Source organism: Coturnix japonica, chromosome 4, assembly GCF_054131305.1.
Source record: "Coturnix japonica strain WE chromosome 4, WE-NBRP24, whole genome shotgun sequence".
Classification (NCBI taxonomy): Eukaryota; Metazoa; Chordata; class Aves; order Galliformes; family Phasianidae; genus Coturnix; species Coturnix japonica.
Genome location: NC_140666.1, coordinates 66,040,691 through 66,065,662, shown reverse-complemented (window position 1 = coordinate 66,065,662; position 24,972 = coordinate 66,040,691). Strand labels below are relative to the sequence as shown.

At 36.1% G+C, this 24,972-nt stretch overlaps 1 long non-coding RNA gene across 5 annotated transcripts; it reads right to left on the bottom strand.

Annotated features, from left to right (window-relative positions):
- Positions 1–830: 830 nt before the first annotated feature.
- LOC146761111 (uncharacterized) lies at positions 831–24,673 on the bottom strand. Of its 5 annotated transcripts, none has more exons than XR_014945434.1 (5): positions 24,341–24,653; positions 23,122–23,247; positions 4,050–4,167; positions 2,863–2,962; positions 2,311–2,461 (listed from the first exon to the last, which is right to left on the bottom strand). It is a non-coding gene; the product is annotated as an uncharacterized LOC146761111 (long non-coding RNA). The 5 variants fall into 5 exon arrangements; XR_014945430.1 differs by lacking the exon at positions 2,311–2,461 and adding an exon at positions 21,131–21,175 and having other exon boundaries at positions 2,491–2,962; positions 24,341–24,673; XR_014945433.1 differs by lacking the exon at positions 23,122–23,247 and having other exon boundaries at positions 831–2,461; positions 24,341–24,641.
- Between the last annotated feature and the right edge of the window lie 299 nt (positions 24,674–24,972).

The window sequence follows — 24,972 nt, the reverse complement described above, 5'->3', positions numbered from 1 at the left end:
GTTCCCATGTGAGTCAACAGGCTCATGTTCAAATAGAACACTGCCAAACTGGACACTAAATCAAGGTATTGTAGTATGTATAGGAATTGTAAAGACTAAAGAGTCTTTACTTGTTTTGTTGTTTTTTTCCCTGACAAATACTCCCCCTCCCCCCAACAAACAGACAAAAAAATCAGAGTGACTTCTGTAAGAGCCTGTAAGAGAAAGAAAAATTCCCTCAGAAGGCACCTCTATGCCTCCCCAAAAGCATCATCATGCAGTCCTGGGGAAAGGAGAGGATTGCCCTGTTCTGAGATACCTACCAGATAGCATGGTATGAGAACACCTCTGAGTCCTGGCCAGGGCTATCAGGCAGCCAGAGAACCCTTGAGACTTTCTCCATCATCCAAGTATGATCACATGGTGCTTAATAGGTCAACAGGTAGATCCACAAAATGTACCATTCTAAAAAAAAGAGGCCTTCAGTACTGGACCTTCTGCTGTCTTGCTGCCAACATACCACAGGCACCCTTCAAAGGGGCACTTCACTGTTTCTATTGAGATTGGCACAAAATACATGGGGATGTGTTACATTGAGAATCCTCTGCTGAGTTTTGTTGAAATTGGTCAAAAGTTTAGGGATGAGACAAGGTAAATTGTCAGGGCAATAATGTAAACATCACTGCCTTGGAAAACAAGGCTAAAAAAATTGATTTTGTCAGTCTCTTGAGTAATGCATTAAAATGTGTTTCACTGTTCTTAGGTGATATGCCTCATCAAGTGACTTTAAAAGTGTTTTTTGTTGCCAAGTCAGGCACACCTAAGTTAATTAATACCAAGCTTCTAGTTGCTTCCAATATCTTTTTTTTTTTTTTTTTTTTTTTACCTTGTGTGTAGTCAGTAAGACATTTCTTATTGCAAGGCCTTAATTTGGAGGATGGGCATGACTCAGATATTCATAATTTTCATCCTCATTATTTATGTATGTTCTTATCTCAGTGATTGCATACAATGCAGAGTCCTTAGAGGGGGTTTTCTTTTTCATCCAGCACTGTTACCAACTGTATTCTGCAGGTGTCAACACAAAATTTTATGGAAAGGGTAAATATTATCATTAGCATTAATATAGGGGGAAACTGAAACAAAGCTGGGAGGCTAGATCCAGAGAGGAACAAGCAAATCTTCAAGCAAAACAGTGTCTTAGCTTTGAAAAAGAGCCCTGAGTCTGGTGCTTGCAAATGAAGAACAAAAAGCAAGCAGAAATCTGCAGTCAGCAAGCAGTGGTTTTGACCTCAGGCCTGTTGTTCAGCAGGTCAATATGTGGTACACCAATGAAATAATTCTGTTATTTTGTATAAGTCTGCCCTGGCTATTATATCAACTTTATTTGAGTATTCATCTGCTTCACTCGTACAATTGCCAACTTTTTTTTTTTCCAGATAGTAAGCCACTATGCAAAAATTATCTTCTGCTGCCTTCTTTGTCTTTCCTGTGCCCCTATATTCCTACATTAGGCATTCCAAGTAAGCAAAATTTGTCAGGATATAAATAAGGATTGCATGAGAGAAGAATCCTAGGAAAGTAATTATCATTAAAAATTGAGTTTTTAACCTGTTATGAACAAGATTAGGATGTTTTTCAATATTTAGCCTTGTAGCTAAATAAATAACCTTTTATTAAGATTAAGAAGACTTGATTTCTGCAGATTCCTCTTGAATGTTTTTTGTAGTGCAGTGAATTCTGGAGTACAAGAGCAGAATATAGAGTATGTGCTGGACTTTGTAATGATAGCCCAAGCCAGAGCAGAATTTTAACAAATCTGGAAAAGTTGCCTGCTGAGCTTCAAAAAACTGAATTCTGCAACCATTCAGCCATTGCATGCAAACATTAAGGGAACATATTTTCCTAATTAAAGTCTGAAAAAAAACATTTTAATTATCAAAAGTTATAAGCAAGTTAATGTCAGGATTATGCCTAACCCTCCCTGTGATCCACAGGAACTGTGAGCAAGAGTAGTTCAAGTTTGTGCTGTGAGAAGGTACAGCTTTTCAGCAGCACATTGTATTTCTTAAACAGGTTCAGTAGACTCAGGACTAGATAGCTATCATGACTGCTTTGTCATTTCAGAGCCATGTTCTGTGTCCTTTCATCAGTGCATTTTATCTCATCTTTCAAAGAGACTTTCTCTCAGATTGAGAAGATTCCAAGATAGACTTCCCCAGAAGATCTTCTTTGGAGTATTTGTCTTGCTAAGGCATAGATACTTTTCTGGTTTGCTTTAAATGTGGTGTGGCCCATGCAGAAAAATAAACATTTTCAAAAGGTGAATTATTTTTTATAGGTTTGAATCATCTCTGGAAGTGACGGTTTCCTTCTGACTGTACAGGGAGTACCCAGAGTTAGATGCCTGAATCTGTGACCACATGCTCGGTAACTTAATACAGATACAACCTGAACTCATGCCAGAGTTGCACATATGCATCTGAAAAAAAAAAAAGATGCCAATCATAATTAAATCATTGAAAATGATGAAATCTTTCATAGTGAAGCCACAGTCGATACAGTTCATGAGTGTATTCTAGTCATAAAACTAAAATAAAATTTAAAAAACCTTCCATAAATCCAGTATTTAAAGGTGGAGATTCAGACTTAAGCATCAGAGATGGGTAAAAATAAATGAACTAGAATAGTTCTCAAACAGAATGTCTACATTTTTCCAGGTTGTAAGGGGAAACCCATTTCCTGAAATAATTTTTATACTACTCAATGTGTAATTTTATTTAATTATTAAATTATTTTAATAGAAGGTGTCAGGCTAACATAAGTAGATGTATATTACAAGTATCTTTTAGTAAGCATATTCTGAGAAATACAAAATTGGACCTTTGAGCAGAAGTCATTAAATGCCGTGCATCATCCATGCTTCAGAACCCATCACAATCAAGAAAGAGTAATCTTCCTTGGCCTAGCAAGAGCTTCTGAGCTGCAAGGAGACCACAAACCTTTGTTGAGCCCAAGAGCTTATGGGAGGAAGGAAGAACCATTACATTGTAGAAACATAGCAGAGGTTTCCCATGAGTTGTCATGTTTAACTTTATCACATGAGCAAATAAATGTGATGGCTGAGACCCAATTATTTTTCTACTCACCTGCAGAAGTACTTTAAAACTGAACAAAAACATGGGACTTTTAAAGATATTTTCTGCTTGATGTTATGTTGTTATGTATGATGTTATGAAATGAAAGCTGAAGGCACATAGGAAAACTAGAGAAATAAAGATGATATTTATATTGAATTAATAGTAAGAAAGTCTTAAGAGAGAAAATAACTAGACTTGAATGAGGCCTGGAAAGCTCATGTACTGGCTTCCAAAAGCTTTTGGGCTTGCCTTTCTCATCAATCCACCCAATCTAAGTAACTCTTCCTTTTTTTCTTTCTACATCTCTATGCTCTTTCTTATTTTCCAGAGGTTCCACCCACTATTAATTACTTGCAAATGGCTACATGTCTTCACCGTTAAGGTCTATTTGAAAGCTAATTGAGGAAAAGTGCTGCTTAACTTTCTAATACAACAATTTTAATCTGTGTTCACTGTTTGGACTTGAAATTCAAATACAGCCCATCAAGCATAAAGTTCCCTGATGTGTTGGAAACAGTATGATAATAACAGTACTTGTTGGGAAATAAATAAATAAATAAATCAGTATAATGCCTACTCTGCCAATTAAATTCATACACAGTAAGGAATTTGTTATTCTGAGAAAATGCAGTCTGATGACAAGAAGAAGAGTGGTTGTTTGCTGTTTATTTATATATTTATTTATTTAGTAAGAGAGGTGGTGGGCATAGAAATAAAAAGCAAAAAAAGCCAGCATTTATCATGACAAATGCATTTTCTACCAAATCATTCCAAGAGACCAGATTTTTCATAGAGTAGTCCAACTGAGAGATGACATAGTTTGGGATACTACTTTTGCTCTGCCTATGATCCATTCTGTGATATTATACAATTCAGTGATTAACTTCCTTTATTGCTACACAACTTTGAGATTAAAGAAATAGTACTTACCTGTCTGTGTAAGTTTGTGAATAAAAGAGTCGGAGTTCCAAACTATTGTTATGAAATTACAGACTACCAGTTTGGATATTCTTTGTTCTCACTTTCCAACCAACCAAGTATCTTCTTTCTATAATACAAAGAATTCAGGGTATTCTAATTAGTATCTTTCCCCTTTTTCATACATACAGATTCCCTAGCAGCCAAGTTTCCCTGAGATATCATTTACTGGTCTCTAGCAAGTGAAGTGGACATTTTAATAAGTTAATATGCAAATAGATAATTGGGCTGAAAAATCTTTAAACCTTTAGCTATAATTAAAATAAATGTTACAGTTCAGGAACAAAATTTCTACTTTATATAGGAGAAAATACTCATTTTCTAGTGAACTGCTTACAGAAGTTAGTGATTTCCATAGGAAATAGATAGTTTCACAGTATTCTCAATTTCATCAGGAAATAAATGCTTTTCATGGCAACGGCATTTAGACTGTAAGCTCTTGGGGACAGAGACCTTTTATTTTTAATAACTAAAAAGTACCATGCAAAGGTACATGTATATATTAATATTTAATTCACAAATATTAATAAAACCTTTGAGCAAGGAGCATACTTGCTCACAAAATCAGATTAGATTACAACTCTGAATGTAAATATAACAGTCTTAGAATTGTAACTAGAGGTATTTCAAAGTAATACCAAGAAATATCTGAGTGCTGTGAATTTGTAGTCTGTACATGTTTGTAAGCCAGATTTCTCTGCAAGTATGGGATTTGGGTGGCTTGGGACTTACATGATTAACTGCATGTTTGCATGTGTGGATGGACATCTGCTAAACCCAATTAGTAATCTTAGAACCTAATGACCAAATATAACTTGCATTAACAGAGGTCTTAAATAGGTCTTCTAACTAATTTGCGAATGTAAACTCTAAGCAAGAAAGAACAAAAACCATATTAATACCTTCACAAAGAGGACAAGTGCAGGGTAATGTCAGAGAAAGCTTACTAGATATATAAAAAAATCTATAGGACAATGTGAGTTTTAAAAGCTTTAATCATAATCATATTTATCAAACATCAGAGCAGTCCCTACTCAGTCAAGCTCGCTGCCCCTTGCTGATCTTCTAATGTCTAACAGCGAAAAGTCTTTGATAAAAAGCTTTTTTATTATTATTTTCTTTTTTTATTTTTTCTCAGTAAGCAGAATTTCTGTTGTCTAATCAGAGGGGAGATTATGCTACCCCTTAGTATAATTCAATTAAAATTTCAAGCAAACACAAGAAAAATCTAAAATAAATCAGGTTTTCTTAGATACCGTGCTCAGACAACAATATAATTTTAAATGATAATGCTATATTTATTTTATTTATGTATGAAAATCTAATTACCTGCTCTTTATATACAGGTATATAGTCTTTATATACAAATATGTGTTATCATATTCATTTTAGTACTTTTAAGAAACCTACATTTCTCAATACAGGTTATCAAAAATAGCGTCTCTTACTGGATTGAATCAATCCTATTGTCCTTAGACTGGATTTCCCATACCTGTCTTTTTGTGAGATACAGAAATACAGAAAACACAAACCTCATTAGGTTTGCATATATTTAAATATATAAGATGATAGATCTAAGTTACTGCTGGACATGTACTCCAACATATTTCTGGAACTGAAAATCTGAACTTTCTTAAAGGGTGTAACCACAGAACCTCGTTGAGAAATCTTGGGTATTTTCTATTTCTTTAAGTATAGAAAGAGGTACAGAACAAAAAAATAATAGAATCACCAAGGTTGGAAAAGATCCACAAGATCACCCAGTCCAAATATCCACCCATCACCAGTAGCTCTCACTAAACCATGTCCCTCAACACAATGTCCAAACACTCCTTGAACACCTCCAGGGTGGGTGACTCCACCAGCTCCCTGGGCAGCCTGAAATGTTTTGTTACTTTCAGATAGCATTTTAAAACACTTTAATACAGAGACATAACATTGCTTCTGGTCAATCTTACTGTACATTTGGGGAAATATTTAACAGCATTCACAGTGTGCCACTTTTTGGAAGATATTTTCCCTAAGGAACAACAGTTTGTCATGGAGGCTGCTGCTAGCCTTTCCAATGCATAAATTTTCAGTGCCGTGCATATCTAAAGGCATAATCAAGTCCTAGTGCTGGAGGGAGATACTTTTTGTTCTAAGAAATGAAGTCTGGAAGCAAGCCATTTTGCTTAATCTCAGTGAGACATTACCGCTAAGTCTCATATGCTCTGCAGTTTCACTGTTCCCCTCAGGTTCACATACACATTGAGAATTTCTTAAATATCTCAAGACAGATGAAAGTTCCTACACTCATTTCAGTTGTTGACTACTGTTCAGTAAACCAGCAACAGTGAGTGTTCTGAGGAGATCAGTTCACTGCAGACCCAGTTTCCTCAGGGCCCAGCTCAAATCCAGCTAAGTCCTAAAAAATGACTGTGGGTGACTATTTAGAGGTATGTGGCATGCACTGACAAGTACATAACAATTTAAAAAGCCTAACCATTTTAGTCTATTTCTATCATATAACCAATTGCACGGAAGAGGATACTCTCTTAGAAAACTGACATACGTGTGCTAGGACTGAGTATCATGGCTTATTTCAGACTTTGTTCCTTCTGTACTCAAATGCTATAATGTTTCAGTGATTAGGCAAAAAAAAAAAAAAAAAATCAAGATAGTTAGGGAGAGCTTAGCATGTAGCAACTCAAGCAGTGGTCTGAAATTTGTTCATAGTGCATATCAGTTTTAGAGTATCACAGTTTGAAAAAGTAGAACTAAAAGGCAGAAATAAAGGAATTTTAGGTGGTAAAAATTGTGAAACTGCAATGTCTTTCTGTGTTAAGAACTTTTTCCCAGGAGTGTCAAGTCAGCACAATCCACAAAGGGCAAAAAGCTTATTTTTAGGCTATTTTTAACACATTATATTCTCATCCAATGAAGGGGAAAACAGATAATCAATACTGGTGATTATTAATGTAGGGAGTTTACGGCTTAAGATGAAATGTGATGAGTTAACCTTTTCAGGAAGGCTATGTTTAAATAAATTATTAACATCTGTTCCTTTATCTGCTTTTTATGAAACATTTATTCAGCTCCTAATACAGAGTGTGTGCAGGGTTATCTTTGTCAGCAAAGGCTGATAGTAGTATTCACTCAGTTTTTAAAAGGAAACAGTACAAACTTGATAGTTAAATCCAGGAATGAAAGAATATTAACTGTGCTACTAAATTCTCTACTGCTGCTAATATTTTTCCATAATCCTAGCCTACTTTTTCTCACTTCTTTCCAAGGGATTAATCCTGCTTCTTTGTGTGAAAAATGTTGGCAGGGGCTGGGAATTGCAAGAGACAAAATTGTGAGACATTTCTAAAGGAAGGTTTTGTTCAAGCGGACAAAATCACAAAAAAACAACCAAATAAAACCCTTTCTCAATGCAAGATATGCTCTTGTCTCAACTATGTATCCACATGACTTGTTTACAAATTTTTCAAACCTTTTTCGACACACTTTTTTGCTACTCTGTCTCTTTGTGTCATATTTAAATTCTCTGCTCTAAAAAGCCAGCAATGTATTTTGATGTGTTTTGGAATGACTAAATAAACCAATAATAATAATAATAAAGCATCCGTGCTCTGAAACATTCTCTGCGTTTACACAAGCTCATATACTGAAATATGCTACAAGCAAATGTGAAGTGATCCTCTTATATAAAACTATTATGTATTTATACAATACTAATACATGGCAGCTTTGTGAGTTTCTCCATTCAGAACACTGATGGTGCTAACTGGAACTCATTCAAATATTTTTGCCAGTGCCATTGGTTTCAGCTGTTTAGCACTGAAATGCTGGCCTTCCCAGTGGCTGTAAGAGTTGCTTCCTGCCTATCTTTTATCTGCACCCCAGCAGTTGGCCAGCCAGTAGCAAACAAGTGTCCTAACATCTTTTGTTTTCCTATTTGCTCTGGTAGAACATACTATTCAATAAGTCCAGATAATTATAAATATTAATCATTTGAAAATAATCCACAGAAGGCAGTTGAGTTTTCATTTTTCACCTGTAACTATAGATGAAGCAAACATGTACAAGGAAATGAATTTTATGTTCAATACACATATGTCTGCTGGAACAATGCCTGTGAGCATGATGGAGTGTGGACTCCTAGGATCACAGTGATGATGACAATATCCTTTAGTTTTAAGTGGTAAGGAATTAATAAAGTACAGAGATATCCACTGGGAATAGTAATCAGTAATAGTCTGCTAATATTTTCACTTTTAGAAACAAAACCAGATCAACATCTTTAAATATCTGTTGATTGGAAATGTGAACATAAGGATAAGATTTTTTTCCATTTCTGGAGTGAAATAAAAAGAAAAAGGTTTTTTTTCTGTGTCATTACTGTATTTCAATGTTTGAAGAAATAAATCTCTAAGAATTGGCAGCAATCAGAATAAAATCAAAACAATCCTCTCAGAAAAACACAGAAACATTTTTTATTTATGTTCTGTTAGACATTATTCCTCTTCCTAGATTTCAATATTTTTGCAAATGTACCTTTGTGTTAGATGACTAAGCTATTAAGTTACTCATAACAATTCATAGTGAGTCAGCATATATGATTTCCACCCTGTTCTATATTTTATAATTTGAAATCTAGATTTATGTTTGCAGAGAACAAAAGACAGAGGAACAGCAGTATGAACTGTACAATTCTTTACTGGGATTTTAAATTCATCTGGCTGATGGACAGGTAAGTTAGATACTCCTGAACAGTGACACACAGGTAGCATGTGCCACCAGAATCTTCTTTATACTACTGCTATTCCACCTTTCATTTACATCTGTCTCTTCTTACATCAGAAACTTGGCAGAAGACATTTAGGGTAAAAGTCCAGCTTTAAAATAAAAGTGAATAAATAAATAAATAAAAGCCCAGTATCTTATTTTATTTTTGATATAAGTGGGAATATTTCCAATTTTCAGGGTCCTTTCACAAGATGAAGGAAAGAACGCAGTGGCAGCATAGTGGTGCCAAATTACAAAGAACTGGCTGTACAGACAATCCCATCCTTCACTCTCTTTCTGCAGCTGAGAGGTTGTGCCATCTGCCCTTTCAGCCTAGTGAGCACTGTGCTGCTCTCAGGGATCTTAAGTTCAGAGTCCTCTTTTGTCAGGGTAGATACAAAGCAGTGCTAACCTCTAATATTTGGGATATCCCAGTATCAGAACATCCCCATCTCTTAATGAATGTTTGTTTTCAATTTTGTTTAAATTTTCCACTGGAAAAAAAAGAAGCGCAAAAAACCCTTTATACTATGTCACTGAAGGTTTACTTGTCCAGGGCTGCTATGCCTAATGCCTGTCACCTAGAACCATGGATACTTTGTTGAAAATGTAAGCATTTTTATATGAAAGAGAATTGTGCCTAGAATGGAGTGGAAAGACACCAGTACATTAACTGGAGTGTGCAGGGCACTGCCAGCATATAAATCCTCTGTAAGACATTGTGCAAGGGTTGGCTGTGATTTCTGTCCAACAAACTTGTTTCATTTTGATTAGAGTAATGCTAAAAATCCTACCAATAGGACAGGATGAATGTATTATGAAAATAAGGATAAAATATTCTACAGCTCTCTGCTTTTGTGTATGTTGGATACTAAGGGATTTTCCAAAGGAATTCTCTCACAAGAGAGAGGGCAATTGGATGTGGCTTTAAAATGAGTAATTGCAAAATGGAATGATTCTCACAGGGATACCTTACTATCCTTCTGGTGGAGAAAATATTTTTGTTTGTCAGTGTTTGAGACACTAAGTGATTCAGTTGCTGTTTGTGGATGCCTCCTCCACTTCAGGAGACGCCTTAAGGGAGGGATGGCCAGACAGCCTGTCCCCTACCTCCAGCAGATGGAGTGAGGTAAGCCCTCACCCTGGCTTTTGGTATTCTGGGAAATGTAGTGTAGGAGAGAAATGTTCATTTTGCATTTACTCTGCTTGTTTGTACACTACTGCATGTGAAGCAGGGGGTGTTTGGAGTACAGGTGATGCATGCATTGCATGCTAAGTCCTAGAGATGTGTTTTCATTAACGAACAAAGAGCTTTTTTGATGGGATTCTCTAAGAAAGCTCCTTTTATAAAATGGAGAGTGCTAGAAAGCATGTGTGGCTGCCACTATCACCTAATAGAGGTTACGCACTAGTAGAGAAAACAAGGGAGCTGGCAGAAGCCTGTCTCTAGCTTTCAGTTCCAGGCTGCAGGCTTTTATGTTCATTTATAATGCAATCAATAAGGAATAGCTGAAATTGGGCTCTGGAAGCTTGATTTTATAGTTTGCTAAATTCCTTTTTAAAATCTGTTTAAAATAAAAGAGAAGTTTCTATGGAAACCTTCCCTTTTATTCAAGAAGAGATCTCCAAGTCTCCCAGGCGCCGTCTCTGCCTCACACACCCGGCACTGCCTGGATCTTCTCCAAAAGCTGCAGTGCTTGGCCAGCCCCCTTGCTTCCATCAGTCTAGCCTCATCCATCACCTCCAACCCACACAGCAATGCAGGACCCCCTGCTCATGCTCTTCCAGCTCCTGAAATGGCTAGTGGTGAAGAAGACATCCTGCTGGCCGGCAAAGCCTCAGGCAGGCAGGCAATGGTTGTAGGCCACACTGTCCTGTGCCGCAGTCTGGAGTAAGAATAGGGGTATATAGGCAGAGGAAGCAGGAAGCTAATATGTATTGGAAGTGGGAACATCAGCCTCCAACATTAGTTAGGAGGTGAAGCAGCTGCCATGACCCAGCACTGCTCAGGTACAGCTTTGTGTGGGGAAAAATAATAATGATAATAAAAATTAATAATCATAATAATTAAAAAAAAAAAAAAAAAAGGAAGCAAACAAACAGTACAAAATAAAGACTTCCCTGAGATAATCTGTTTCAGTGCTTTAACTCCAAAAACAAAAATGCAAAACGTCATTGAAGCCAATGAAAAAATAACTAGGTATGTATTATTTTTTTCCTTATTACTATCATTAACATGAGCTGATAGACATTTGTTTGTTTCTCCAACACAGAAAGTGTAGGGCAGCTCACCTGCTTGAAGCTCCAGAATTGCCTTCCCAAAGAAATCTCTTTTCCCAAGCCTCTCTCCTCTGTGAGATTCTGAGATATTTTGGCCTGTTGATGAAACCTTATGCACTGCTGCTGCATTCACAATCTTTCCTCAGGCCTCTCTTCCAACTGCCCTGCCCCCGAGAAACCATGCACAGCCTGATCCAACCTGGAAGTCGGGTCACGGTTTGTGTTTGTTGAACGACAGGAATAAGGCTTTAACAGCTTGTTGAATCAGTGACTATTGCCCTTACCAGCTTTTATTCAGTCTGAGCTGCAACAGTTACACGTGAAAGAAAAGGCTACAAATCTGTTCAGCGAGGATCTAGTTGCTATCATAGAGTATTTGTAGCCAGACAACATAATAATCAGATGTAAACCACAGCTTCTCATAAATTTGATAAAAATTCTCTCAAGGATAACAAGCTGTATAAATAAAGAAAATATTTTGCAACCATGTTCCTTTCAATTCCTTTTTTTTTTTTTTCCCAGCACCCTAATTCATTATATGACCTACTGAATAAAGAAAATAATTCTGTTTTTGACCCCTTTACTTTCAAAGAGAAGAGTAAGATATGCAAGTTTAGAAGCATATATGAGATATTACTAAAAAAATAAAAATAAAAATAAAATAGAAAAAATTAAAGTAAAGCAAACATTCTTCATCTGGAAAAAGTAATCTAAAAGAGATTTTGATGAATAGATATGCATTACTCCCTGAGTATTTTTCTGAACCTCATTCTCCTAAGGAAAAAAAAGGAGTGATGGTCCTATGTAATGTACCTTTCAGCTATCCTAGCTGGTCATTCCTCACCTCAAAGGAGAATAGATTCTGTGCATGTTCCTTATCTGCTCCGGGGCAAGATAGCTGTGCTAAATCAGCAAAAATGAGATATCTCTTTAGATGTGGAAAGGAAATATTTTCATTTTCCACTTGACTTAGCTTTTTGATTAACTATGTTAACATAGTTAACTATGATTAACTAGTATATTATAGTTATATAAAATAGTCTGTTCAACATTTTGACAATTACGGCCAGAATTTATTACAGGGAGTAGTCTGGGTGACAAAAGACAAACTTTAGTGAGGCAAGTCCTTTGTGGGATAGATTCAACCCACACACCCTGCAGGATCTGTGTGGTAGCCCTGTAATATAGCGAGGGCTCCATTCCATTGTAGAAATACTATGTGAATAGGAACTGGAAGTTTATGTATTTACTTATGAGTTAGCTGTAGATATAGTTGTTCTTTCTGTAAAAACACAAGCAAAGTTAGGCAAACATGTGGCAAGTTTTACATAATTATTGCTATTAATGACAGACTATAGTCTGTTATTTTGACTATATTATTTGCACATGCTGGTCCCACAACTTCACGATGAAGCTGCTAGAGATAATGTTCTTTAACATCAAGAGTATTTTAAATTATGGCATTTTTTAGTGGAAGATTTATTTATTTATTTATTTTCAGCAAGAATTAAAAATTACAACAGATAATGGTAAAAAGAAAAAATTATTATGCATGTCAATCTCAGTCCTTGGTTGTTTAGTTAGTTCTTGTCCTTTGTAGTCCCTAGGCAAAAGATCAAAATAGTCAATTTCATAGTTCAAAGCCAAGATACCTCGCTGGGATTTGCCAGGATAAGTAAACTGCTCAAGAATACATGTCTGCACACACAGAGAGCTGATTATCACCTGAATGCAGGAAGTTTCAGAAGCCCCTTTATCTAATCCAAATGTCCCCATGGCTTTATATTCACTCCAAACAATAGTAATGCTTGAAGATGACTTCGCACAGTACCAGGGCTCTGTATCACAGGGCTGGTTATAACTCCTGTGTTGCTCACATACAATTAGCCAGAATCGCAGTTCTTAATTAGTTCTTCCCTTCACTGGAAAAGGTCATATAATCATAGAATCGTTTGAACTGGAAGGGACCTTTAAAAGTGACCTAGTCTAATTTCCCTGCAATGAACAAAGACACCTACAGTTAGATCAGGTTGCTCAGAGCTCCATCCAGCCTGACCTTGAATGTCTCCAGGGATAAGAATGAGGAGGATGGCAGCCTCTTGCACCTCTTTTTCTTCCAGTCCACATCAAAATCATACAGAAATGCCTCACTGTCTCTGTGTATGAAAGTATGCAGGATATTGGGATTCTTCTACCTTGGCCTTTATGTTCACCCTCCTACATAGGTTCCTCTGACTGCTCATTCTTCTGTCAATGTAGAAATGAGTGTTCAAAATGAGAGTTCAAAATGTGCATACTAAAAAAATCCCCAAATTTTTACTGCAGTCATTTTGGACATCGTAAAAATGATGTTTGATGGACTCAGATTTGAGGAATGTCAACCACATAAAAAGGAAATAGATTTCCTTCATATCCAATGAAAAAGGCTTCAATTTGCCCTTGGGTCATCCCATTCTTCAGGAAAATTATGAGAACAACACAGTGGAATTAAAATGTATAGTCCTTGTTGTAGGCAAAGGGTTGAAACTGGACACTCCCCTATATTACAGCTATTTTTTTCTCAGATTCTTCTTCTGGCTTTTGACTGTATTTCCCTATCAGCTCTTTTGTCTGCCTTGGCCACCTCCTGCCCAGAGAGCACCTCAGATCTTCCTGCCTTGTTTTACGTGTGTCCTCCAGCATCTTTCTCGCCTTTTGCGTCTTCAAATTCCTTCCATGCTGCCCTCCTGGTCTTTGCAAATTGCTGCTGGTGTTTGATTAGACAACACTTTTATAAGAAATATAACCTCTCAGCTGCAGTTCCATTGCAAGGGCATTTTACAAAAGATACATTCTTTTATGTGCACACAGTTAATGGATAATGGGCCATTATCAAGAAGCTGTGACTTCGTTGGTAGGTTTTCTTCTGGCAGTAAAAGTCTTTATTGTTGTTAACACACGCATTTCTACAGCATTTACATAAAGCAATTAAGGCCACATTCAGATTGGCTATTATTGTACCTAATGGGGACATAATAGGTACATAATGGATGTTTAGGCATCTATTATGCTCGCCGGTTCAAAAGAGCGAAATTAGCAGGTTCTTCTCCCATGCTAGGCAGAGGAATTGTCAAGAAGACCGGGACTAACAGACATCCATCCCAATGTCGCAATTATTGGCTCAAATTCATTGTCCTGAGCAAAGACATGCGGGGCTTCTGTGCTTCTGCAGTGGTTCCTTGTTCTTCTCAGAACAGGGCTCAATCCTGTGGCGTCCTGGACTTGCTCCTTGTATGACTGGCTTGATTATTTATCACAAAATGACTCAAGTTTCTTGTAGCAGAACAAAATGATAAAGTCCTTTCTCCTAATATTACAGTAAGTATATACATATATATTTTAAAGCTTCCTTTATTTAAATTATGAAGATAAGTATATATATATGTAAAAGCTATTAAGATTAGGGTTGTGAAATCTTAGTGTCTTTTTAATAAGCAAGCTAGACTACAAAGAGTCAGGTCTGATCAGAACCTGTCCTGTTGGTAGCTTGTTGAAAATAAGCCACCTTCTTTGTTGCAGAAATATGCTATGAAATTAGTCATAGTCCCAATGAATTGATACTTAAAACACTTTGCAACTTGAATAGGTTCTCCTTCTGTAACAGCACATATTGCTGGTAAATCTGGCTCATCCTCCCAATCATCCCAGACATCCAGATATAAAGTAGCTGCCAGGAAACGGGATGAAATCCAGTGAGGTAAACAGAAGCCATTTTGCTGGAATGCAACAAACAAACAAACAAACAAACAACAAAACCAACAAAACAAAAACAACAGCAACAAAAACAACAGGCCCCTGGCAATTGTCAGATAGCTGGAAGGTAGGATTTTCATTGGAAAGTAAAACCACACACACAAAACAGCAAGGCCAACCCCTCCCCAGCTGTGCAAAAGTATACTTTAAAGCTGGAAAGTCAGATCAAAAGAAAATAAACTCGGAAGCTTTTTAAAAATAAACTAGTTTTTCCCCTTCAGATTAATTATAATCAAGCCAAGGCAAGGAGGCAGGCACTTTCAGCTCACTTTCAGCTCAACTCTCTGCTCCCCAGTCTCCTGGAGCAGAAGTTTCCTGATGCATGGGAACAGCAGTGCCTGGGTTCTCACTCTGACTTGCTGGAATTAGGAAACAGATAAGATTTTTTTTGTGTCTGTGTGTGGGAGAAATGCTGAATTAATCATGGCTGTAGGATCAGGCTCATTATAGACAGAATGGAGGTAACCTTTTGCTTAAGCTATGGTTCAGACATCCTCCGTGTGATTTTCAAGCACATCATCTTTACAGATGCCATAGTTCTGGTGATTAAATATTTAAACCCAGTACTCAGAGGACCTCTTATTCTGCCCGTGGATCCCCACAAAAGCTCTTCAGACGTTTCAGATATTAAACCTCCACAGAACTGGATTTTACTGTCATTTTCTGGTGAAACTCTACACCATCTTTTTACGATACAAGCTCAACCCTAGCAGCAGAATACATTAATCAAACTTAAAGATGAAGAAGAAAGCCTGAGTTTGAATGCTCTGCTAACAACTATCCCTTGGCAGCTTGCAGCCCAAATGCTGGAAGCCAAGAGATAAACCAGTTAAAAACAAAGCCCAGCACACCAAACATGCAGAAGCAAGAATTTCTATAATTATTTGGGTTTTTCCTTTCTGGTCTCTTCTTCCCATGCACAGAAATCTCCTGAGATGGAGGAGTCCAGCACCTCCATGCAGACCCAGGAAAGCCAGGTGCTGTGCACAGCTGCTACTTGCAACTGGTTATCCTGTGGCTGTTTTCAGAGACAAAAGTGTTGGGCTTTTAACCCTTCCATCATTGCACTGAGAAAACCAAAGAACATCTGGATTTGAAGGAGTGCCCTCACTCAGTATTAGGGTACCATAGCATAACTCTTTAGCCTTCCTCAGCTTCAATTAAAAGGCTGAATTTAAACAGCTCTTACTTCATAAATCCTTAACTTCATTTGTTCAAAAAGTCAAAGGCATTGCTAGCACAGAAACTGAAATATAGAATTCAGATTTTGTGGTTGGTGAGCTTTGAGTTGCTCACCCAGTACGTCCAAGGAGTAGTACTGTCGGATGGTATCATGCTACATGAGACAAAACAAAGCCCATAATATTTAAGTAAAATGCAAGGCACACTCTCATAAACTAATATTTTATTAAATTTCACCTACTTTATGCATTTATTCATGAGCATCTTGTAAGCATTTAAAGACAACTGTTAAACCATATTGCATACATTCTTTGTTTTTGTGAGAGCTAAGCAAACATTTTGCCTTAATACTGTAGTTAAATTTTTACTACTCATAAATTTGATATTCCAGCAAATGCCTCAGCCTAATTGATAAGATTACTGTGCCTCTCATTTTGGAAGTGTAAAATAAAATCACTTCTGTACATTAACTTGCCTTTGAGGCCGTTATATATCAGCCAGATTTCATGGGCTAACATTTTTACTTCTTCAGCTCCTAAAACTGAAACAAATAGTATAACCAAAAGATTGAATGTCTGTAGTTTCAAAGTCAAAGGAGCTGACATAGGCATAAGTGAAGAGCATAAAAAGCAGCCTTCATTACTGTAATCTTTCTATCACATTCCTAATGACCCCATAATTGCAACAGTCAAAATAATCACATCTCAGGATGTTAATAAAAGGTGTGATAATAATATATCTCATAGAGGAAATCTGATTTAACTGTTTCTGTTTCCTATGGTCATTCTCTTTCTCTTTATCATACGGAGAAAATTACAGTCTTGACTGAATATGATACAATCAAATATCTTATGTTTAATACTGATTATTTACTCAGGATTATGCAAATAAATAAGTAAATAGAAATGAAATTCTGCTATGTTATCCATCTCTACTGCTCTAATAGGGACTTCAGAAGATTACACTCACTGACATTTTTGTAAAAATTGATGTTCATAAAAAATAGAACTACAGCATATCTGCTCTGTATCAAAATGTTTAGTGTTCATTATTGGAAGGGCTTGGGGGTAGAAGTTGATATATGTGGACCGAGAGCATAGGAAAGGAAGCAGTACGTGTGTTCAAAATTGCTTGACATACACATTGTATGAAAATCCATGGCAAGCTTTAAAATAAAAAAGACCATTTTTCTCAAGAAATATAATTTCCAGAAATTGTTGGAGTCTGGGAATGGATTTTGGTGCCATTCTTTTCATTTTTTTAATTTTTATTCTTTTAATCCATACATGCTGTGTTAGGTTACGAGGCAACCAAGGAGCTGAAGGTATGAAAAAGGACTGGTAAAAGGGTAAAGCGCTAATTAGAAGAATGAACACTGTGTAAGCCTATGCATTATCCTACACATTGCTTATTAAAATTCCTCTTAAAAATTGAAGCAAGCAATCAAGCAAGGAACCTATCACATTAAAACAGCAAAGTAAAAGAAGCTTTTAGAAACTTAAAAGAAAAAAAGCAAAAATTAAAGCCTTATGCTAAATGAATAAAAATGTGAAATAACAAAATATTTCATCCAATAACATGCTTTTTTTTTTTTTTTTTTTTAATATGAACCCTAACAATAAATAATAAAAAAAATGCATCAGAATCAGGAATCCAACCAGAAAAAGAAGTTTAATAGACAACTGAAACACACTGACTGATCTTGAGAAAGACAAGGCCATAGTAAAGAAGTTAAATTAATTCTATTCACTCAGCCACACAAAGAATGAGGAGGAGGGGGAGGGAACTGCCTTATATTAAAGTGTCAGATGTCAGAATAATTCAATAGAATACGTTGTAGCAAAGCATCAATTCAATACATTTGTTAACTAAGAGAGATAAGGAAATTCAAATATTAAAGTAGTGAAATGCTGAATCTGGTAAGCCCTCTATCAGTCAAATCAGGCTCACCTAAGGGCAGCAAGAGATATCCAGATATTTCTAAACAAAATGAGAGTGTGACTTCAAAACTGAGAATACCAATACATGTGATGAGAAAGTTAGACTTATTAGATTGCAAAGTAACTACACTGCTTTGGAAAATGTTGATGTGTTTGATGCAAAAGATACGTGATTATTTCCAATGTAGTTTTTGCTTCAGAAAACTTCTTGAGTGGTGAAAGTAAAATATATGTATGCTAAAATCCACACCTGATTATGAAGGCCTGCAGAAATATCTTATAATATTAACTCTGTAATTTAAAATGAAATGGCAGATGAAATTCAGTATCAGTGAATGCAAAATAGTGTACTTGGTGGAAAAAAATCCACAATAGCCCTGCTACAGGTTTGGAATATTGAGCTCTGAAAGACCTTGTAGTCATTATGAGTAACTATCTGAAAGCATTAGCTCCATGTTCAGAGAAGGTGAAAGCGGTAAATGGAATTTAAGAAATACTAAGAAAGTCATAAATAACAGAAATTGTTGGTAGGACACTATATATCTGGTTAGTCTGTCTTGACTTCTGGGTGTGATTCTGATCATCCCAGTTAAAAAGATGCAGCAGATCTAGGGCACTTTCGAAAGTGGAAGGTAAATCAGATCAGATGTATGGAGATTAAAAATACACTTACTATGGAAAAGAGATCACTGATAGGAGATGTATAAGATGTGATTATGTAAAATCTTGAACAGTACAGATAATACATACAAGGAAAGTTCACTCGTCTCATAGCAAAACTGTTCAGGGATAGGTTTATAACAATTTAAAGAGAAGTTATTATTCATAATTAAAAAATACAACTGCCATTACAACTGCCATGGAATGACAGAGCTCAGAGAAGGACTTAAGAAATTAATGTTAGTCATAATTTCTCTTACTGTATGAAGCATCCAGCTTGTACAGCATTTAAAATAAAATAAGAATTTGAGAGAGAAAGTTTTGTAATTCATTTAAATAGGGCTTTTGTGAAGCACCTGAAAGAGAATTTATTTTGACACATAACTTACTGATCACATTATCTAAAGCCTATCCTGTTCCTCAGTGAGTTTTGTTTCATAAATGGTGGAAACTGAACCACTGAAAAAGTACACCATTCATTTCATTGAAATTATTAAATATATAAGGGGCAATATATATGCCCCTTCCCTGGTAGCATGCAAGGCCAGGCTGGATGTGGTTTTGAGCAACACGGTCTAGAGGAAGATATCCTTGTCCATAGCGGGGGGTTTGGAATGAGATGATCTTATAGATCTTTTCCAAGTCAAACCATTTTATGATGATTCCATGATATTTATACATAGTGTTAAAATGCATTGTCACCTTTGTTTTTGTAGTTTCTATTTTCTGTATAGATTATATCTCAGTAATATTTTACCATTTTAGAACATGAAAGAAACAAATATAGATGCTCATGGGAATGTGAATATTTAAAAACTCAATTTGCCTTATTAAGAAAAATTCCAAGGAAATTTTTGTGGATTTAATAACATTTTCTAATTATTTCTAATTTTCATTCTTCTACTATCACACTGTCTTGTATTTCTCCATATTCGGTATTCTCAGCATCAGACATTACTAAAATTTACTGGTATTGATGAAGTGACTACACTGCTACAAACTTTCTTCTGGTGGAGACCCATCACAGGACAACTACTGAGTCAGAAGAGCTTGCTGTGACTATCTAGTAGTATTAGACAGCTGTGTTCCCTTTTTTTTCCCCACCTACCTTTTCTTGGGCTCAACTGCTCTTCAAACTAGCTTTCTTAACTGAAAGTATTTCAGTTTTATCAGACACAAAACTAGCAATTCAACAAATTGAGCTGCAGCCTTCTAAACAAGCCTCAAAGCCTCACTGTCTTTTGATAATAAAAGCTTCCATATGTGCAATCTGCATTTGTTGTGAGAAAAAAACCCAACTCTTTAGCTTGTTGATATCAATCTAGAATCTCAAGTCTATGAAATAACAACATAATGTAAAGTACTCACCCAAATTTAGCAACTGAATATCATAAATAACATCTACTTAAAGCATACCTCATTTCTGTATTTGATATTTTAATTGCTGAAGCTCTGAAATCAGATTTTTCTGCAAAGCTACATATTTCATCCAATAGAGAGATCCACTGGATAACTGTGGTGCAAGAATATTATCTGTTCATTCCTACATATATGTTCAGTTGCAAGCCCAACTGCTATTATATGAAATTCACTTTTATTTGTTAAAAATGAAGAATAAAAATATATTACGGTTCTTTACGAATTTGGAAAGGTTGATCTACCAATGACTTCACTCTATAAACTAATCTATATCTATTCAAAAATTATTCAATTCTCAACTATTCTTCTGTGCTCATTTTGAATCTTGAACAAATCTAAATGAAACTCTTGACAAAATAACACATCACTAGGCTACAAGATTTTCTCTGCCTGTACATCACATTTTACTCATTAGATTGAACTAGTTTCCTCAGACTGTTCCTAAGTTCTAAAAACAACCTAGGACATAATTTTGAGAAATTCAGTAATTTACAGAAGCGTATTTGCAGTTAAACTGCAAATAACTGAAGTTATTGCAATCATCTGAGTGGTGATCATTAGAAAAATTTACAAACTATCTCCAGAAATATGGAGAGCCAGTGCTCACTTCCAATGAAGTAGAATAGTCTTGGTTTCCTTGGAGCTTCATTTTCTCTGAAATCTAGTTTCCTTTTCTAAATCTAGAAAATAATCAGGAAAGCCAAAATATAAAATAAGGCTGTTCCTTACCATCGATTTTAAAGAAGTAATAATTCCTCATACCATTATCTACTTCTAGGGACTTGTCTGCCCTGACCTATTTCCATGAATGATACTCAAATAAAATATACAGTAGAAAGTAATTTAATAAAGGTTGTAGGTAATCATGAAGAAAAAACTGAAGGGGGGGAAAAAACAACCCACTAACCAAAAAAACCAAACCAAACAACAAAAAACAACCAAATTGTGATAGGAAGGACAGGAACACTGTTAAGCTGCTGAACTTACTCGTTGCGTAGGCTCCCAGAGTCTGACAAATGCGCTGATTCACTGCTGAAAAAAGTAAAACCTCAAATTTCATCATCTCTTCACATGAAGAAAACACTGCTGCTCGTTATGACTTTTTGATTTAATTGCAGTGAGATAAGTGAAACAAACAAACAAACAAACCATCACAGGCATGAGTATAAAAGACTTTCAGCTATGTTTATTTTCTGCAGTACTGAGAGTTATTGCCTAGGATTAACTGATGATTAATTGATGAATCTATATTTCATCCAGGCTGTCCTTGCATCTTCACAGATATAGTAAAAGTGAAGTTCTGATACAGCAACAGAAATATTTAATCATTTTACATTTCAAGCAGTTGGGTCAAATATTACTTGCAATATCACTTGACAGAACCTAACTTGAAAAAAAGTAACAAAGCTGAAATAAGAATAGTGGGAACTCTGGAAACACCATTCCTGTAGCTACTTTGTATTTTATGTCTTGCTTTGTGGCAGTAAATCAACATCAGCTGATGTGATCTAAATCCAACTTGTAGGTAGACTTCATGGCTGACCAGTCCAGCATACTGTAAACTTCCTTGCTACAGTCTACGTGACAGAATAAAAGTCACTTCTGGGAATGCAGTCTGACAAGCGCAGAATCATTCTTAATACTGCAGTCCCTGAGGAAAAAGCTTTTATCCTGTCAGAGACTTTAGTCCCAACCTTAAAAATCTGTACATATGTATCTACATCTGCTTATCAGTAAATAATTCCTGTTATCTCCTGAATGCACAAATATTCAAACTAAATGTAAAATTAAAACAAAATATTAACTGAGTTTAATTTAATAGCTGCATATATTAAATTATTAAACATTTAATCTTCTTCATAAAAGTCAGTCAGAGATATACTGTCACTTTCTCCAATGAAGTAAACTATTGAAAATGTAAGACTTTCAAACGAATTCAGGATCCTCAAAGAAAAGCCAGCTTTTAGTTAGTGGAAAAAGAAGCAGCAATTGATCAAACAATTCTACATGAAATTGTACATTTCAATGAAGGTGCAGATGTACTGCAGATTACAAGCACTAATATTTCTTGAATCTGAGCTCTTCTCCTTCTCCAATTTAAATTCCAGTTTAACAAATGGTACAACAAGCCAGTTATGTTTTCACTGGTGATTGTATTAGGTTAATTGGAGCATGTAAAGGAGCAAAGTCAGAAGGTGCTACCATTTCATCTGCATAGCACCAGGGAGTTCCTAGTGATAGAGAATTTCAAGACCTAGTTAATTACTACATAATATATTACATTCAGAAAAAATTTCCATTAATATACTAAAGTGCAATATTCATTAATTAGAAAAATTGTTGAAATAAGCTTGACTTGGAAATCTTAGTAGTACTACTTTTCTCCATGTGCACTGTTGACATAGCTTAATAATTACTCAGTATACTTGAGAGTTTGAATTACTCTGTATATTTCAACAAAAATGCAAATAATTTCCCCTTAATAAGTCGCAATGCTGGACTTCTGTCTGCAGATCTATGGGTAAAACAAATAGAATATAGGAGATAGTAGGCTACACATAGCTGTTGAAATCCTGAATCCTGCTTTTGAGTCCCAAATGGGGATCCAAATTCAAATAAAAAACATTCTCCTAATTGCCTACAATGGTCCAGTCTGCAAGTATTCAGAATGATATCTGACTACACATGCCTACTTGCATTCCTCATTGTCTTCCAAAAAGTCATACAGTGACATCAAAATAGTGGTTTTGATACAGAATTTATCATGGAACACACATGTATTTTACACTGAAGATGTACTTAAGTCTTTAGACCCACAAACAAATTGAATCTAAAAAGAAACATGCAGGAATCTGTTTTTTTACTGATTTTCTAGCTCATTTTAAATTATGATCCCTGAACATCTTCCAGTATTCTAAAATATGCTTTAAAAATTTAGAGATGATAATGATTTCTGTGTCATATTTCATATTCTTTACCTCTCAGTGAGGGCCCTTCTAAGGGTATTTTCTACCATCTTCCAGTCTCTTCCCTCTGTTTGCTCTCTCCTCTCAGCTTTCCTTTTCCCTTTGCCCCTTTTCTCTCTTCTTTTTCCTCACCTTCATCTGGAGAACATGAAAAAGCGAGAGCTAAGCCAAGGAAGTAAGTTTTTCACTTCGCTTTTCTTTAAAGCCAGAGAGATTTGTGGTCATCCTAATCTCCACCAGTAATGAGTTCCCAAATCCAGGTACTGCTGCTGAACAACCCATCTTCTGCTCTTATGGGCTTCACACAAAAGATTGACAGTTTCATCAGTCCTAAGGAACACAGCTGTCAGGGCACAGCACTTTTGCAAAAAATACCAACAAACCCCAAACCAACCAGACAAGTAAAAATGTATTCTCTGTAATGTCTGGAGGTAACCTTTTGGATAGCTCTGATATAACATGTATTTAAGTAGTATAGAAAGCAGTATGTGCTTTCTTAGCATGCTTATCCTGAAGTATGCATATCAGAAATAAATAGGAATCTTTTTTTTTTTTTTAAATAATGAAGTAAGCAGTTGTGAGCTGGAAGAAATACATACGTATATGGACCAAATCCTTGACTAAGATGATGCTATTTTTACATTCTCATTTCCTGACTGCAGCTGCACCTCCAAGCCAAAAGCAAAAAGCTTGGGGGAAAAAAAGCCTAGAATTCAATTTTTCAATCCATGTTTAAGAGCCTAACAAAGAGCCATTTTGGAGGATTTATTTTTAAATATTTTAGATGGTGCAATTATTCTACTTTTGGACTCAGAATATGTCTCTAGGAACAAAAATTTGGGCCTGAAATCAGACATTTCTTAAAAAACACTTTTTGGCAGTGAATGTCTTAGATATCTTTTGGATGCTTAAGACTACATCACAACATTTTCTTCAGTTTGTAGCTGAAAGAATAGGTAAGAATGATTTTTTTCATGATTCCTTCTGTTCAGTGGCACATTAAAAGCAAATATTGCTGGTAAGCAGTCCCCAACCTAACTTTTACGCTCACAGGCCACTAAACAAAATCCTTGATGTAATTCAGTTTTCCTAACACCTATTATTTAAAAATAAATAAATAAATAAAATCACCACTTAGCGTTTTCAAGTCCATTTGTCTTTGATTAAACATTTCTGTTGTGTTTCATAACCAAAATTTTTAATGCCCAGTTCCCGGTGACCCATCACTCACCATTTTGAACTATTATTTCTGGCCTTTGCACTGCAGTCACAGGCCCCAGCTGCTCAGCTGTAGAAAACATTTTCTTCTGCAGCAGCAGCAGCTGCTGGCCACTTGGCAGGCTCTGCAGCCAGCTGCAGGGCTACGATGTGGTGGCGAAGCTCTCGCTCTTCTGTACAAGACTCTGCACTTGTCTTCAGTTCAAGTCATCAATGTCAGAAAGCCGTTAAGAAGATTTTTAATTGGTGCAACAAAAGCCTGGTCACTGTCAGGTCGTCAAAATTTCCACACACAGACTGAGCCTCAAAGGCTCCCAAATTTCTTTGCTCAGTGGGCAGGCACGCAGGCTGTCTGCCAAGCCAAAACAGTGTTAGTTTTGTGCAGTCTCACACATGACCCATATATTTGTGACAGGATTTTCAATGATGCCCCGAGGAGCTGTGATTCCAGCTATTCACTGCCACCTGGAGGAGTACAGGTTAAGCTAGGAGAGCATTGCTACCTCCAATTACGGTTTAACTGCTCAGAATGGCTTTCAGGTTTCGTTTGGCACCCTGGCAGAGAAATTAGGCTGGAAGCTAGGTTTCAGTATCAGTAAAGGTCTGTGTGTGTGTGTGTATGTGTGTGTGTTTAAATCATGCTTT